General features: G+C 45.2%; 1 protein-coding gene and 1 long non-coding RNA gene across 2 annotated transcripts in view; one reads left to right on the forward strand and one right to left on the reverse strand.

Moving 5' to 3' along the window:
- The window catches only part of LOC134965080 (uncharacterized), a 38,829-nt gene extending 21,398 nt beyond the window's left edge, over window positions 1–17,431 (forward strand). The window contains exon 2 of the long non-coding RNA XR_010188302.1: window positions 17,296–17,431. This is a non-coding gene — a long non-coding RNA (uncharacterized LOC134965080). The remainder of the gene's footprint in view (window positions 1–17,295) is intronic.
- Window positions 1–19,086, reverse strand: part of PRKCG (protein kinase C gamma) — a 948,319-nt gene that overhangs the window by 476,782 nt on the left and 452,451 nt on the right. The window lies entirely within an intron of this gene.

Consider the following 19,086-nt stretch of genomic DNA (forward strand, 5'->3'; position numbering starts at 1 on the left):
CCTTATTTATGTGCTAGGTCTCTAGTAGCAGGGACCTCCAGACCTAGGAACAGGAACTTATTTAAAGAGAGTTTTATTGTTTATATAAATGTATATACAGGTTGAGTATCCCATATCCAAATAGTCCGAAATACGGAATTTTTTGAGTGAGAGTGAGACAGTGAAACCTTTGTTTTCTGATGGCTCAATGTACACAAACTTTGTTTAATACACAAAGTTATTGTATTAAATGACTTTCAGGCTGTGTGCATAAGAGGTGTATATGAAACATAAATGAATTGTGTTAATGTACACACACTTTGTTTAATGCACAAAGTTATTACAAGTAATGGCTAAAATGACCTTCAGGCTGTGTATAAGGTGTATATGATACATAAATGCATTCTGTGCTTAGACTTAGGTCCCATCGCCATGATATCTCATTGTGGCATGCAATTGTTCCAAAATACGGAAAAATCCGATATCCAAAATACTTCTGGTCCCAAGCATTTTGGATAAGGGATACTCAACCTGTATGTATATGTATATATATATATATATATATATATATAGCAATTATATTCCTGCTGATTCAAACTGTTCGATTCAGCACATTATTAATGGGACATATTTCTGGATACAATGGAAGGTTAAGGTCAATGTACAGGAGGCTTGCTTGTTCTGTCCCCAGGACCATATATTACAAATAACTATATTTATCCGCAATATGTTGTCCTGAGGAAATTTCAAGTAATGACGCCATGAGGGCAGTGCCATCTTTTTGTATGTGCTCAATGGGCAGTAGCCCAAGGACCCCAGGAGTATAAGGGCCCTGGACTGATAGCTGAGGGTCTCCTTCATCAGACCCCTTGAAGAAGTCTGCATAGACGAAACGCATTGGGAATTCCCTATTGACCTCCTGCATTACAGATAAGCTACCTCCAGAATCCTTTTTATGTTGTTGTTGCTGTTTCTTATAACGTTTTATACATTTCAGATTTTTTTTTCGAATTTTACATTTTTATGTACATACAGTATTTACAGTATATGCATCTTTTTAAATATCTACATGTAAAATCTCTGTCCTCCCATTTCTATATATCCAACTTTTATTTAAATAAAATTTTATAATTTTACTTGGGCTATCTATATATTAGATCCAGTTACAAACATAGATTGTTTTCTAAACAATCGATAAGAACACAATTGATACATTTTGCATTAAATAAAGCTGTACATTTACACTTACAGAACATACAGTACAATATTACAGTCACTACTTTCTCCCTTCTCTGAGGTGACACAAGCATCACATCTGGGAAGATTAAAGCTGGCACTTTGTGGGTCTACACAAAGGGCCTGATTTATGTCTGTAAGCAAAGCAAAAAGCAAGCAACTGGGCTAAACCGTGTTGTATTGCAGGTGGGCAGATGTAATATGTTCAGACAGATTTAGATTTGGGTGAGGTGTGTTCCAACTGAAATAATTTGTGGGTTACATGCAAAAGCAGCTAGTATTTACCGTGCACAGAAAAAATATAACCCAATATAACTAAACAAAAAGAAAATCTGCAACCCCCCCCCCCAAGAAAAAACAACATTGGGCAGCCACCTCATGGGTGTGTTGGAAGAGCTGCCAAGCTGCTAATTACTTTTTAAAATGTTAACAGTTACATCCAACTCATCGATAACTTAAGTACTTGAACATTTCTAAATAGAATTCTCTCGCTAGGTAAGGGCAGATAGCTCAATGAATAAAGTATCTGACAGCAATGCCACATAAAGTGGGTACGAATCCTAGGTACGTCAGCATCTTGAAATGTAATAAAGGACAGTGTGACTGAATAACAAAGAGCTTTCAAGTTAAGTCCATAAATATTGTATACAGTAGATATTGAATATTGTATAGAATAGATATTAGGGACTTACGGGGTGGAGAAAGGAGACAGGGGCGGTCCAGAGATGCTCGGCATCAAAAAGGGGTAAGCTACTGTACAAGTGAAAGTAATTAAAACAAATAATTGACAAGTGCTGCCAACAGTGCCCCCTATCCTGCAACGCTATGTGCAGTGGCACACTTTGCACACACATAGTTACAGTCCTACCAAGAAGACAAGAGAAAGGATGAGGTTACCACCATTTTGGGTCCTCCTTCATCAAGAAATCACAAAACAAAACTTCTAGATTGCCTGCAGGGTATCTTGTCTAGGGGACAAACGATGTACATAGGTAGAAATCTGATTGGAGGATAGAAGACAAATGTTATATATAATAAATGGAACAATTTCAGACTTTTGTAAAAATATTTGTGGTGTACATTGTTTAAGGTTCAGTATTGAGTCTAAAAGGTAAGGTGTCCTCATATATTTGTCCACACTAAACTATGTAGTGTTATTATCAAAGAGCAGGATAGCAACTTGCTATAGGAAGCTTTAGACAGAACAGCAAACTGGGCCATGGCACAGCAGATATTAATGCAACGCATTTCATCAGGCACAATTACTGTCGTGAGTAGTGAGAAACCCAATTAATCAATTAGAAATTCTGAAGCTGAGCCTCTGAAACGTGCTGCATTTCAAAGAGTCTTGCATGATGTTAGACTAGTCTACTGATAGACAACTGAAAGTCTCCATTTGTTGTATTTATTTAATACCAATATATTATAAAAGTGTTTGCACCAGAGGCTGTATTTGTCCTTTGCTTCTTTTAGAATAATACATTGCCTGCCCTCATTGATGCTTCAGCACCAGCACTTCTCATCCTCAACTCATTAGAGGGGTTTCTGTGTAAAAGAGAGAGATACAATGTCAATCTACAAAAATACCCCAATTCTGCTAGCGCAATAATCTGGGTTATTGCTGGGATAACCCGGGTCATGGCTCAGTGTAAAAGGGTCTTTGAAAAATAACCCGGGTAAAGCAACCTGGGAATCCGACCCTGGTAACTACTACCAGGGTCGGACCAGGATAAGGGTGCAGTATAATTATTCACTGAATATCTATGTATTTTGTTGCGCACTAAATTTAGCTCTCCCTAAAATGACAGATATTCATGATGATTAGAAATTATTTATTTATTCATACTAATGATTGTCTGCTATTTGCTTTGTAGTGGGGAGCTCCATGATATTGATCTCTTTTACTGTGTACTTACTGTATTCATGAGTTATGGGGAATGCATTTGCTATTCCCTTTCTAAGTGATTCATTTATAAAGCAATTGGAATTCACAGTTAAACAAGACAGATGAACAAGCACTGAGCAACATCTGAGGATCACAAGCAGCAACAGTTACCGGCATACATACAGAATCAGCATTCAGCATCTCAAAGCCTTGGTCTCTCGCTTCTCATACCCTATCACATCACACATTAACAAGCTGTCTTTTATCTATGGTGTTATACATCCTTCACCCCACACATCACACCACTCCCCTCTAATTAAGATTCATGAAATTACCTGTCTTCTTTCCTTAACTGCAATTTCCTCAGTCTGTCAGCACCAAATAAAAGCTTTTAAATCATTAAATCCAGGTGCATTTGCTCCATACACATGTCCCATTCAATTCATTCTGAATCTGGACACTGTAGAAATCAAACCTCAAATATATCACCTGTCACATCTCCTGTCTATTTCAATATTTTTTAAATGTGTCAGATGGAATGCAATAATCTAACCTCCATCCGTCATCTTCCTCTCATACAACTGCAGCCTTCTAGTAATAACAGAAACATGGCTCACGCACTCAGACACTGTCTTTCCTACAGCCCTGGGGGATCCACTTTACCCAAACGTAAAGCCCTAAAAGCTCCCATGGAGATGGGAGTAGGACTTCACCTGCCCCCAGTCTGGACACACAAAGCTCTCCCACCTGTTCCTAGACTCAGATTCTCATTTTTACATTAGAGATAGCCATTAGCCATCAATGTTTGCAAACCATCAATTGTTGACAGCTGATGCCAGTTTTTCCGTTGATGGTGGAGAACACATTATTCTCCAGCATTGATTGTACAGACAACTAAAATGTTGGGTTTTTTTTTAAATTAATGCCGGGACACAGAGCCTTGTTCCATCCCCGATATGGCTTCTAAGCTCCACCCCCTGGTTCTGATTGGCCGACAGCCCAGCATGTCATACATCAGGGATGACCATCAGTGGGTGAATTCATGTATTGTTTCCCTTTGAATGGTTTTTATATGCCATCATTGGTACTGGTAGCCACTGATAATACCTTTTTATGGTGACCATCGATGGTTAACCCACTGATAGCCATCCCTACTTTACTTTCTATCCAGATTTTCAACCCCCTTCTGCCACAATCTGTGCAATACCACTTCCCAATTGTGGTGCTGCTCTTCACTTTGCAGTCCGTGAAAATCAGCTAATAAAGCAGCTCTGATTGCACCTAACTTAGGGGGTGATTCAGACCTGATCGCTGGGCTGCTGAAATTGTTGTGCTGCGTTCAGATAGTCGCCGCCCAAGGGGAGTGTATATTCGCCGTGCAAGTGTGCGATTGCATTTGTACGTCGAGCTGCTAAAAATCCCTCAGTCAGCGAACAGCTGCAAATCCGTTCACACCTCACTCACCATTGAATGTTTTCTCCACTGTGTTCAGTCTGTCCGCAGCCCAGGACTTACTCCTACAGTGTGATGAGAACAGACTGATCGGGTCTGGAGCTGATGTCATACACGCTCCCTGAAAACGCTTGGGAATGCCTGCATTTTCCCTGATACTACCACAAAAATGTCATTTACCACCCACAAACAGCCTCTTTCTGTCAGCATGCGAATGGCTGTGTGATTTAAATTTTCGCACCAGCCTGTCGCTGACCAGCGATGCATGTTGCTGTTTGCTGACGCGCGTGCGCACTGCGGTGCATAATCATGCGCAGTCTATCGCTGATGGCCCGCTGTGTGAAAACGCACAGCAATGGTCAGATCTGAATAACCCCCTTAAACCTGCTTCACAAGCCTACGTGTGCCAGATGATCAAGTCTGCATGCGTTTGTTACTCTGTGGCAGTCTCCCTGTGCAGGACCCTCACCCCTTGTTTCCTGCTCTCCCTGTGATTTCCACCAGTGAATACCTGTATTTCTAGTGAGGGGCGTAACCAGAACTTTGTGGGCTCCATAGCAACATATTGAAGGGGCCCCTGTCCTAAAGCTTCTTGAGAGACAGCTCTCCGCAGGAGTTATTCATTTTATGTGCCCTAGTTTATTTATGAACCATCATAGTTGCCTAGTTTACTTGATGTCACATTGTAGGGCTGCCAGTACCCAATTCACATTTTGAAATACAGTGTCCCCAGTCCATATTATGCCACATTACAGTGCCCCCTATTCATACTGTGCCACATTACAGTGCCCTCTAGTTCAAATTATGACACATTACAATGCCCCTGTTCCTATTATGTCACACTAAAGATGTGTCCTCTTCCAGCCTTACCACAACGCAACTCACAACTGTACGCTTGCACCTGTGATCATATGCATTGATAGGTAAAACTGCGCTGCAAGTGTACGCAGCCTAGCGGAGCATAGCGTTACCACACACGGGCGTATGCATCGGGGCAACGGTGGAAGAGGACACATCTGTAGTGCCTCCATATCATAATGTGTCACTATAAAGTGACCCAGTTCTTATTATGTAACATTATAGTTCCCTCCACATTACAATGAGCATATCATAGTTATGATATGGGCATATCATAGTTATGCCCATGTTCCTAGGTATGGACCTGTGTGGTAAGTACCACATGCTGCTCTTCTGATCTGTGGACATTACATTACTTTTAGTTCCTGCTTGATCTCAGTCATAGCGGGCCCTAACCAATATGATGCCCCAGGCAAGATTTTGGCTGGTGCCCCCTTGTACAGACGCTAGTTCCGCTCTCACCCTTTACCCCTTTCCCAGCACCATCACCCCTCACCCATAGCAGTCCTCATTTTGGTGCTCCTACCCCCTATAATTAAAATAGGAACAGTGTGCACATTCAGTGTGTAGCCCAAAAGGGTGCATGTTCTTGCTGGGAAGGGGCATGGCCACACAATCATACCCCCAGTTGAAATAACGCCACACAGTACTGCAACTTTATTCACATCATGCAAGTGTGTCTCTTATTCACGTTACATCACACAGTAGTACCACGTTACTCCACACAGTAGTGCCCCTTATTCACATTACACCACACTATATTGCTCTTTACTCTCATTAGACCACACAGTAGAACCCTTTCTATACAATTCGCCACCAAGTACTGTAGTACACCTTATACACATAATGCCGCACATTAGTAATGCATTTTGTATGCAGATACAGCCACAGTCACACACAGAATATAGGCATGCTACATATCATTTTAATCAGAAGAAGCTGCTTGTGCCCCTAGGTATTCCAAATTCCCTTGGCATTTGCCTAGTTTCTCTATGCCTAGGGACGGATCTGATCTCAGTGTTCCTGGTCTGTTTCACTTCTCTGAGATATGAACATTAAACTATTGTGAGTTACCTGCTGAATCCCAGTGTTTCCATGCGCTGTACTACACTGAATTATGGGAATTCAACTACTGTGCGTTAGCTGCTAAATAGCAGTGTTTCCGGTGTACTGCCTTACACTGTTTTATGGACATTACGCTACTGAGAGTTACCTGCTAAGTCCCAGTGTACCCATGTGCTGCACCTCACTGATTTACAGCCTTGCTACATTGAGCTATCTGCCATTCTCCATTGTCTTCCTGTGTATTAGTTTGCATACTCTTAGTGCATGTATAAGATTGATGTGCATTAATCCTGCTGATCTCCAAACGCCTCAGTTAATGGATTACAACCTGCTTACCTTGCACTATTCTGTGTGGTTCAACATGGGAAATTCCCAGTGAACTCTGTGTTCTTGTGATCTATAGTCTCTCTGTATATAGTAACTCCAGTTGTTCCTTGAATTTCCACAGGCTGACTCTCAACTTTCTAATTATCTGGCATCCACATCATCATCTTGGGTAATATTAACATCCTGATGGACGATCCTCATTGCACAGTCTCACGCTGTCTCTGATCTGCTTTCTTTAAACGCTCTTGGCCTTTCAAAATAGACCGACTCGTTCACTCATCATGCCGTCCAGTGCCATGATCTTGTGTTCTACCAAAATCAGTTACTGATTTCTTTACCACTCCTTTCACCCTCTTACCTGGTCATCTGCAATCTCTCCTCCATCACTTCAACCTTGCTGCATTTTAAGTCAACCAAACCTCCTTATACCATAGAAAACTTTCCACTCTCTGCAGCAACATCGCAACCCAGCTTCTACATCCTTCTGTTGTGATTTGCTTATTTTTGTCACCATAAACCACAACCTCCGATATAACACACAGAGTTATTGATAAAAGCCTTGTACGTAATGTATGGCGAGTTCTGCAAAAGTATTCCACTACTACCAATTAGTTTTGAATGTTGCAGCAACAATATTTTTCTCACGTCTCGATATTTGCACGTATGCAGATTTGTACTCATCTATGCAATCACACTGTCCTTATCTATCTGCTACACTAAATAGCCAGCATCAATAGCAGCATGCATTTGCCCCAGCCATATACAGTACCCAGTGGCTCAGAGAGAAGGATGGGGGGGGGGGGTACAAATTATCCGGGCTGCTGGGGTGGCCTGGAGACTCCAATCCCCTTCCCCCCCAAGTACACCTGTTACCGACATCGGCGGCGCCATCTCCCCGGTGATCTCTTCAAGAAGATGGCGCCACACATAGAAATCAAAGACTCTGGCACTGCCCGGCACAGAGGGACCTGCTTCCCGTTCAAGTAAGGTAGGAAGCGGGTGCCCTCCCCCGTGCCCCCCTGTAAAATATTTTTATAGTAAAGGGCATCATCACGCCCCTTTTTTAAGCCCCCCCCCCCTTCCCTTACTGGGGTCTGGAGTGGCTTTCTACGGCCCTGACAGTACCTAATGGAAGAGGTCGGTCTAAATTGATATCTTACTAGGCATACATGGAAAAAAAACCACTCCGCCCATTCAGCCGCAAATGAAGCTGAGACTGAGATGCATACATCTCTTTTTTCTGCAAAACAAACTTATGTTTACTTCTAAATAGGCCACCAATGTTCTTCTATGGCTGGTCTGTTGTGCCAGTACTAACATTGCTTGTTGCAAAATACTTGCACGCTTAGCACACATTCACCATATCTCCCAAATATCTCGATTTCAGCAGGACAATCCTGTTTTTATGGGTCTGTCCTGCGGGCAGGGGGAGGTGGGGGGGGGCATTCTTAACACAGCTGCAGAACACTTGAGAATGGATGACGGGCACATATGTCTGTCATCCACATACACAGCACCGGCTATAAAAGAGGCTGGGGGCTGTGCAGCAGCTCCCAGAGTGCTGGGTAAGCCCCCAGCATAATGAAAATGGGGGAGTTGATCATGGGTTCGGCATTCCCCACAAGGTCATGCCCCCTCACCACTTAGCCACGCTGCCCCATGAAAGTTGGGAGGTATGTGTTCACTGCAAGGAGACTTTCTTAGCATACAGTCACTGCAGAGCCTCCAACCCTTCACATGTGCCCTGTAAACTCACCTCTTTATGCAAACCAAAATCACAACTCACCTTCTCAGCACCGTTAAGAGCTCTTCCTGAAGCAAGGGTGTATGGCCATGTATGGGGGTATGCCTTAAATTGTAAAAGCTGTGTTCCTGCTGCAGAGTGCTGTGGGGTGTGTGGCCGCAGGGGCCTAGATACAGTATGCCTCCCCATGACACCAGGCTCATGGAGAGGCTTGGGCACAGGTACTTATCCATTCTTCTGTCAACACAGTTGCACCTCCTACATCTCCTTAGGTTACTCTATCCAATTACCACTACTAAATGCAGTTCACACAAAACATACTGTACAGGGCTGTCTTTTTGTATGGGCTCAATGGGCAGGAATATAAGGGACCTAGACTGGTAGCTGATGGTCCCCTTTTTCCAGGGGTACCAGATTTTTGAAAATCAGCCTTGCGGAACTGGAGATATCTGACTTCAAAGCAGTGGTCCCTATCCAAGCCTGTTAATTGCTATACCCAGCCAGATATCTCAGGTTCTGTCTGACATAGAGTTTTTCTGGGGGTATACACCAAAAGCTGTGACTGTCCCTTTTTGGTGGACACTGACAGCTTGTCTTTACTATGCCCAGATCTAGAGATATCGGGGGTCATTCCGAGTTGATCGTCGCTGTGCGTTCGCCCCCCCCGCACAAATACAAAAGCATACAAAGTTGCACAGCGGCGATGCTTTTGTACTTGTTGAGTAACTCCCAGCCAGAGCAGCTCCTGCGGCTGACCGGGTGTTGCTCGTCGCTGCCCCTGGTCGCAGCGACTGCGTGTGACGTCACGCAGCCGCTGCGGCCCGCCCCACGCACGGTCCGGCCATGCCTGCGTTGGCCAGACCGCGCCCCCAAAACAGCGGCCAAATCCTGCCATGCCGCCCCCTCCCGCCCAGCGACCGCCTCTGCCTGTCAATCAGGCAGAGGCGATCGCTAGGGAACGACGGCCTTCGGCCATCCGGCATGCGCATTGCGGCGCCGATGCATGCGCAGTTCCAACCCGATCGCTGCATTGCGATAAACTGCAGCGAGCGATCAGGTCGGAATGACCCCCATCAGCCGCCCAGAAGCTGTTCCCTGCTCCAGCTACACACGCCTGGTATGCAGTTTTATATTTTCGTTGGTGGATTGCTCTGGCTCCTGATCCCCAAGTCCCCAGCACCTCCTGAAAGGGAGACTCTCTAGTTTTTTTTTATCCCATTGAAATTTAAGGAATCTATGTCCAGGAACTGCAGACATCTGTAATCAAGCAAGCTGCCCTCCCACCAGAAAATTATGACTATTAAGACCACTCCACTATCCACCCCACCCCTCCTCTATGAATTAAACATCCCCTACCACCGTCAAAGTAATGAACGGGGGCACCTTAATTCAGCCCAATGCCCCCTTCTACAGTTTAGTGATCTCCCTCCCACCCTATCTCCCATCATCTGTGCAGTAATTAGCAGAATCTACTGCTCCAGGTCCTACACGCTGAGTTGTAAATACAGTAGAACACCCCATACATCAAAGCTGCCACTGATAGCACCCCCTACCACTGGAGGATTTGTAGGGGCCCCAGTGCATTGCATTGCCCAGAGGCCTACACTGCTGTTAAGATGGTCCTGATACTGTATATTCTTTTTCTATACCGAAATAACCTACTGACACCTAAACCACCATAGCTATATGAATAGATCTCATGAGTGGTGTCACTGGGGTTGGTGTCACTCATTGTAATCAGGCTGGGGACTTGCCCAGCACTCACGGTGCCCCCAGCCTCTCCCAGGACAATGTGGATGACGCGTGTATGGGCGCATCATCCATCACCCCTTTGCTGTTGCTTGGTGACACCACCAGAGAAGGTGACACCAAAGTAGCACAGCAGCTCTGTATTTTGGTGTCACCCGGTATAGCCAAACCACCCTAGAGACGCTACTGGATCACATCAGCCCACTAACTTCTGTCCAGATCAATATGCAATCTGTGAAACTTCACTTCTAGAAACTGCAAGCTTGCAAGCATGACCCTCCTATCTTCTTATCTGTTTGTTAATTCCCAGTCTTGTTTTTGTACTGTGTTTGTTCCCATTTGTACTGGGAGCATGCTGGTGCTATATACATAAAAAAAATTAATAACAGTAATAAATCTGTAACAATTTGCTACATCAGCACAAATGTAATCTTCTAACTAGAGTTTTATTATGTCTTTGCCTGAGACACCACATAAGCAAAAGAAAAACCATCTGTAAAACTGCTGCTTCTCTTTCAGTGCCTGTGTTAGCTGGTACAGTATAGTATAATTGATACATTACAGATATATTACCTATTCTGTTTCCTCTAGAGCACTCATTCAACTGTACGGTAAACAGGCAATCGATGGTAAAGATGAAAATGGTGCTGGACAGATTGATAATGGGAGTAAGAATGGATAATGTTAATGGTAGGACACATACTGTACAAAAGATGATCAAGCAGGCCTGGTGAAGGGGGGTGTGGTCAAAGGGGACACCTGCACCGGGCCCCAAGAATCAGAGGGGCCCCAAGCATACGCCACATAGTGCCCAGCAGGGATGTGAGCCGTATGGTCCAGTGAGTGAGAAGGTGCTGCAGGGAGGTGCGGCCTTTAGGGCAGCGAGCAGCAGCCTCTCACACACAGTGACTGTGCAGGCGTGAGTGTGCGTCTGCTCTTCTGGATCCTACTCTGTTGCAGGCAGTTACAGGACATGGCAGCAGCTCCACTGGCCGGGATTTCCATGCCCTCGTGTGGTGGGGTGTGAAGGCCACATGGTTCGGGTCTGGATACTAGGGAGTGCAGCACAGGTGAGTCTCTACCCTGGGTAAGAGCAGAATGGTGAGGGGATACAGGCATACTGAGTTGGGATAGGGTGGGAGAGCTAGGAATGCAGCATGGGTTCATTGGGGAGAGACAGACTGTGGGGTGTGTGGGAGGAAGGAGAGAGGAAGACACAGACTGTGATTTATGTGGGGGAGGAAGGAGAGCTATACACAGAGGCAGATTGGTCATTAAAGTTCCAGGGAAGTTTCCCGGGAGGCCGGACTGCAGGCCATATGCCGCATGTGACCCTGCCCCCAGTAGCTCGTGACACTCACCATATCTCTGTCCTGACAGGCATGGGGACATGTCAGAGGCCGCAGCTTGGAAGAGCTCTGTGCTTCTGTAGCCGTGAGAATAGGCTTTCATTTCGCAAGACAGAACTCCTCCTCCAGTGCCCGCTGCACCCACCCAGAAGCAGCACCGCAGCACAGAGACACATGGCCATGCACACACATTGAGTGGCTTCTTTCCTTGGGCTGCCCTCTCTCTTTCCTGACGCTCCAGTGCCGGACTTGTTTCCTCCCCTCTCCATCCTCGGTTCTCTTCCCTCCCTCCCACAGCACCGAATGCTCTGCGACAACCCCTCCCACAGGTTAGCATCACAGCTTCAACCCCCCCATTTCTGGCACCCACGCCCCCCTCTCCTTTCTTCTCCCCCTCACAGCCCCCATTCGCGTCACCCCTCCCCCCCATAGGCTACTCTTTCCTGTCTTTCCCCCGCACAGCCCCCCATTCGTGGCACCTGCACCCCCCTCCCCCACATGCTGCCCTCTCCTGTCCTCTCCACCTCAAGTCCCCCAACAACCCCCTCATTTACAACACCACCCCCCATCTGCTGCACCCACAACCCCCCTCTCCCCCGCAGGCAACCCTTTCCTGTATTCCCCTCTTCACAGACCCCACACCCCCATTCGCAGCCCCCACAATACCCTCCCACTCTTGTCTTCTCCCCCTCACAGTGCCCAACCACCCCAATCATGGCACCTGTGACCCCCCCCCTCTCCCCCACAGGCTACCCTCTCCTGCCTTCTCCCCCTCACAGCACCCTCCCCTCCCCAACGGCACCCGTGACCCCCCCCCCCACTGGCTACCCATTCCTGTCTTCTTCCCCTCACAGCCTCCTACTCTGCCATTCATGGCACCCACGACCCCCCTCTCCCCCATAGAGGCTACCCTCTCTTGTCTTCTCTCCCCTCACAGCCGCAACCCCCACCCCATTCGTAGCACCAGCAACCCCTCTCCCCCCCACAGGCTACCTCTCCTGTCTCTTTCTCCCCTCACAGCCCCTCTCCATTTGCGGCACCCGCGACCATAGTCGTGCACACTGGATGTGACTTGTGTGCACAGGCACACACTAATGCCGCCATTTCAGGGACGGATTAAAGGTGAGGTGATGGGGGCCCAGGTGGCAGCGATGCGCATGGTGCTGCCGATTAGATGGCGGACAGTCATGGATATAGGCATCATCGGTGGCACTTCAAATATGGCGCCGGCCACCAGCCAATCAGAGCTTACAGACTGGCAGCCAATCAGGAGCAGCCGATCCACGAGCTAGCCTCCGTTTGGCTGGTGGCCAGCTCCACATTTGAAGTGCCATCAGTAATGTCTCTGTGGACTGTTGAACAAGTAAGTTAACAATGCAGTGCGTGCTCTAAACACTCCTAGCACCTGTCGAGGGAGAAGACTGAATGGGAGACTGGGCTATGGGGGAGCCATGCTCCAACACATCCAGAAATCGCAGTCTATTTGGGGCTCTCCGCACTCAGGAATCAGCGTTCAGCGGTATCTTACTTACCAGTGTGCATGTGCGCGGCCACCGGAGGTCACGCTCCCAGCTTGATGCTGCGTGTGTACCCTGTCCGCAATGCACAGAGTCCACTACCTCTGTGCACCCCTGAATTCCATCTGGCGTGTACCCTGCTGTGTTTCCGCCACCTGCACTGCATGGGCGCCGCCATGACATTGGTGGTCAGCTGATTCAGTAACATCCAATCATGTGCGGTGTCTGCACACATGACTCAATTATCCAATGGCTGCTGCCAAGGGGGTATAAAGCCAGAACACCGGATCGTTATCATTGCCTTGAACAACGCTTCGCATCCAGTGCACAGCGTCTCCTGGCTCCAGTTTCCTGTGACTCCCTTGTGTCAATACTTCCGTGGAACTACAGGCACCAGCCATCCATTTCATCTTCAGCTCCACTCTGCTCCTACAATCACTTGCAGTAAGAGACTCTCTCCATGTGCTGCATATCATACTCACCTGTTTGTTACTACTCTGCATCAGCACTGTGCTATTCAACCTGCACTAAAGCATCCTGCTTAAAGTTCAGCTGTCTCCTTCAATAACCAAACCTGGTTCTGTTGTTGTATGCAAGCATTGCCTATTGACTGTGTAGCTCTGTTGCAAGTTCCTTTCAGTTTCCAGGCTGATCATCTGTATTACCAATTGCCTGTACAATCCTGTTTCAAGTCACTATTGGTTTCCAGGTCGATTATCGGTACTACCAACTGCTTATACAAATCCTGTTTCAAGTTACCATCGTTTCCAGGCCGATTATCGATATTGTCAAGCATCTGTGTTAAGCCTTGTTTCAAGTCATCATCGGCTTCCCAGCCAATCATCGTTTATTCCAAGTTATCATCGGTTTCCAGACCAACCTATAGTATGTGACTGTTTTGCTTCCAGAGACTACCAGTTTCTCTCACTGAACTGCAGTTGTATTTGCCATTGCTCCAGTTATTTTTATATATTTCTTGTGTGCTTCAATAAACATCATTTCGCAAATGCGCAGGAACTTGCTACAGTCTCCTCATTTCCTCCACTGCACCACCACTGACCCACTAGTGCCCCCTCCACCCTCCCTGGAACAGACACAGACCTGACAGCATGGTCCTTACTTCTGATTGTCATAATATGTATAAGGGCTCTCGTGTGGCGTGATGTGTATAAGGGCTCTGCTGTCTAGCGTAACGTGTATAAGGGTTCTGTGTGCATAATGTGTATAAGGGCTCTGCTGTCTAGCATAACGTGTATAAGGGTTCTGTGTGGCATAATGTACATAACGTCTCTGCTGTCTAGCGTAACTTGTAAAAGGGTTTTGTGTGGCATAACGTGTATAAGGGCTCTCATGTGTGGAGTGACGTGTATAAGGGCTCTCCTGTGTGGTGTAATGTGCATAAGGGCTCTGTTGTCTGGTGTAATGTGCATAAGGGCTCTGCTGTCTGGCGTAATGTGCACAAGGGTTCTCCTGTGTGGTGTAACATGTATATGGGCTCTCCTGTGTGGCGTAGCGTAACGTGCATAAGGGCTCTGCTGTGTGACGTAACGTGCATAAGGGCTCTGCTGTGTGGCATAATGTGCATGAGGGTTCTGCTGTCAGGCGTAACGTGCATAAGGGTTCTGTGCAGTGTAATGTAAATAACGGACACTACTGTGCGGAGTAATGTGAATAACGAATACTACTGTGTGGTGTAATCCCGCCTACTTTGGTGTTGGTCCAGCCTACCATTGATTTGGTGCCGCCCACATGAGGCCACTTCATGAAATTTTTTCAGGGCCACTTTTAGATCCCAATCCGCCCCTGGCTATACATATGTATAGAAATATTTATCTGGGGGGGGGCTCCAGAGATATCACCGTACTGGGCCCCAAGATTTCTGTTTCCGGCCCTGTGATCAAGGTCGTGAACAATTAGCAGCTATGGCACAAAGACATAGCTGAACCCATGTTACACGACAAAATGTGTGTAGAGATGGGAAAAATGCACGTTTTTAAAAAAACAAAACATAATTAAAACACCCACTTCTGAAAACTTGAGGAATAACTCTATAACACATTCACCTGATTGTGATCTTCTTTAATATTAGCAAAATATTGTCCACCAGTATCCAGAATTACCCACATTTGTAAATATAGGGCCTAATTCAGACCTGATCGCTGTGCTGCAAATTACACTGTCCTGCAATCAGATAGTGGCCGCCCAGTTTGTAGATAGCAAGTGTGCGATTGCATGTGTATGCTGTGTGAAAATTCCTCTATGTCAGTGGACAGCTGCAAAACCGCTTCGCATCACACTCGCCATTGAATGTTTTTCCCATTCTGTGCGTAGCTCAATACTTACTCCTCCAGTGCGAGCTGACGTCACACACCCACCCTGAAAATGCTTGGGAACACCTGCATTTATCCAGACACTCCCTGAAAATGGCCAGTTACCACCTACAAACATCCTCTTCCTGTCAATCACCTTGTGAACAGCCGTGCAATGTAAATTTTCGCACCATCCTGTTGCTGCTTGGCAACGCGCGCGTGCATTGCGTCATAGCAGTGATCAGGTCTGACTTGGGGCCATTGTCCTAAATGTTTTGCCCTTTTTGCCCAACCAACATCTCGTATGGACCATAAGTGTCCATAGAAAGAGAGGACAGTGCTTCTCAGTATAAGCTAGGTAAACTTTAATGGTTATTTATTGGAAACATTTTGATTTTTATAAGTAATTCCTTAAAATAAAGATGTATTTACCATGTTGTGTCTGTTCAAGAAGTAGTTATACCTAATCTATTTTTCATTTGTTTTTAAGTTATTGGGTCATTACAAATACAATCATTCTACATGGCTTACATGCACATTTGTTACTAATAACAAAGAGGAATTAAATGAATCAGTTTTGGGTGAAAGATTTCAAATTAAAAATGTTATTCGCTGAAAATATTTGGGCGGGTTACTCAAATGTGGTTGCATCCCAAAACACGTCATCATAAAGAGTTTAGACTTCCATGTTCTGGAACGTCGCTGTAATATCCTTAATCATAAATGAAATCATGGACTTATATTTATTTAGATTTTTTATTGTTTATTCCCATTTTAGCTAATGCTTGTTATTGTGTTCTAAATAGGAAAAGGGGCGTGGCCACACTCCCTTTGCCCGTGGCCACGCCCCCTTTCCTAATTTGTACCGATTTTTATGTGTAAAATGTTGGAAGGTATGTGATTGTTAGCTTATGTATCTATAGACATAGGTGTCAGCTTCTTATATAGCATGTTGAGTCGATGTAATGTGAGCACCACAATCAACTTAAAACTTGGAACCAGATTCGGGGATGTATGTAAGCCGATGGTTTGTCTACATCTCTGATGTGTTGAGATGTAGACAGGATCGATACTGCGCATGTGCAGATATCGGTCTGTGCCGATGGTCGCAGTGCCTCCTAAGTCGCAGCATGAATGACATGCTGCAGCAGTTTGGAGTGGGGAAGGGACGCCGACCGCCATCATTAAAAAAATAAATAAAAATGGGTGTTGTGCCCCTATTTCTTCAAGTCATTCAGTATTTTACTTAATGTGACATCAAAGCTGCCATACAGTCACTCAACCAATAAAAAGATGGCGGACCGTTATACTAGCCGCACTGTATGCACTGTATGAATCTTTACACATTCTGTTTTAAAGAAGATTGTACATACATTAACTAAAATTCCAATAATAATAGGGAAATCTAGGCACACTCTAATCATTTCAGAAAGTCACTGCCCAGGGACATTTTAAATATGTAAATATTTCCCAGTGCCCCTCACCTTTTGTCAGAAGTGTTTAGCCAGATTACTACAAGACCCATTACTTGAAAAATGTATTTGACTTATTAGCTTTGGGCTTTGACAAGTACCTACTATTTATTTGGTGCGTATATTCCTATTAATTGAAATAACTGTAACATTAATTTATAATGAGCCGCAATGGTGGTAGTCATGTTATGATGCAACAGATATCCCCAAGGCAATTGACAATGTCCCCTTTACAGTATTTGGAATGTAGAACATCTTTAGAAAGAAGCTCTAGGGTTCTCTGAGAAGGGATATGAATAATTATCTACAGTAATTGTTAAGTACCTCTCAAGAGAATCTCTCATTCCTTACAGGTTACTGGCTTCAAAGAGAAAGATTCTCAAAGAGAAAGAGACAGGATAAAACAAGAACGTGTGAGGAAAGATGAAGACACAGCTCAACAAAGAGAAAATAAAGAACAAGTACAATAAAATGATTTAAACACTCAAATACATTATAATGCAAGTTCAATAGATACAATTGTTTCACTTAAAACGTGCTATGGTCTAGTTACTAGACTCTAGTATGTGCTCTCCAAAAATTTCATATGACATAAAGTAGGATGATGCTTTATTATTCACATTGTGTAATTAGCTGCTGAACACTTTGGAAAGCTATGGGCCAGATTTAATGCAGTGTGAGATGGGCGGAGCTTTCAAACCAGGGATTGGCAACAGGTGGCCCTAGGGCAATAAGCGGACATGCAACCTTTCACCTGCAGACCCTAGCGCCTTCCTTTATTATGGTCAGATTTGTTTATCATAGCTTGTAACATATGTATAAAATACCAGCTGATAGGAGAGCTTTTCTTTTATTAAATCTATTATTGTAACTTACAGTATCACTGAGCTGAATGGTATATGTGGCCCTTTTGTAAGTTCTAGTGCTGCCCATGCGTCCTCTGAAGTGTATCAGGTTGCTTATTACTGAATTAACCTCTTGCATTGTTCAATATGGAAAGAGAGTCATATTATACTAGTGGCAGTTTATAAGCCGAACTATATATATGTGCATACTGTTAACCAGTCGACGTAAACCGTGCCGGCAATAAGATTCACTGGTTCCTGCTTGCTACAGCTTCCCCCTGCTTTAACAAGGAGTGCAGCAGTACATACAGCATGCCACTAAAATCCTTCTACTATCACCATCTTTCAGTGCCACTGCATAAGTGCGTGTGGGACACAGCCTGGGTCACATGTGCACATATCCCCACAAGCTGGCTCAATAAAGCAATACGTTAAATCCTACTGCTCCAATATCACTGAGGTATATAAGTATTGTATCATCATGGCCTGCCCAGTGGTGCAAGTATGCGGGCACTCTTGGGTACGGAGTACCCTTAAGAATATGGCAGCAGGTACTCAGTACCACCTGTCACACACTTTGCACCCGTGACCACCATTACCACAATTATAATGCGCCACAAAGTAACAAGACCATGGTGCTTGGCAGCATGACAGCGCCTCACAGTTTGTCAGGGTTACTGGGAGCGCAACGGTGATGTCATGACGCCACATCACACTTCCTCCTCTGGCGGCTGTGCCTGGCATGAAGAGAGGAGCCTGATTGCACTTTCCTGCAGCGTCTGTTGCTGGGAGCATTCATTTCTAATATAATGTGGACACTACTAAATATGTCTGTTATTATGGGGGTATTACTACATATTTCTATTGTACTGTGGACACTACTATATATTTCTATTATACCAGGGGCACTACTACACTATATATTCCTGTTATAATGGAAGCATTATTATATATTGTTATTACACTGGGGGCATTAATATATATATTTATATCTTTATATTATACTGGAGGTAGTACTATATATTCCTAGTCTTGCCTCCAGAGTGCAAAGAAAAGGGGCTTTGTAGTGTCTCCTCACCACTAGTGTCATGTAGCCACTCCCACTTGTGCCATGTGGCCACGCCCCCTCACAACACATGGCCACGCCCATTTTTTAGCACTCCGTACCACTAAGAAAATATTTCTACTTGCACCACTGGGTCCTGCCACCTGCTGCGTGATGGGAAAATGCATCAACATGCCCCTTACACTTTCCACTTGAACCTCGCCTCCAAGAGGAGGTCCCAAAAGAAGGCAAAT

The sequence above is a fragment of the Pseudophryne corroboree genome, chromosome 10 (assembly GCF_028390025.1).
Source record: "Pseudophryne corroboree isolate aPseCor3 chromosome 10, aPseCor3.hap2, whole genome shotgun sequence".
In the NCBI taxonomy this organism is placed as follows: Eukaryota; Metazoa; Chordata; class Amphibia; order Anura; family Myobatrachidae; genus Pseudophryne; species Pseudophryne corroboree.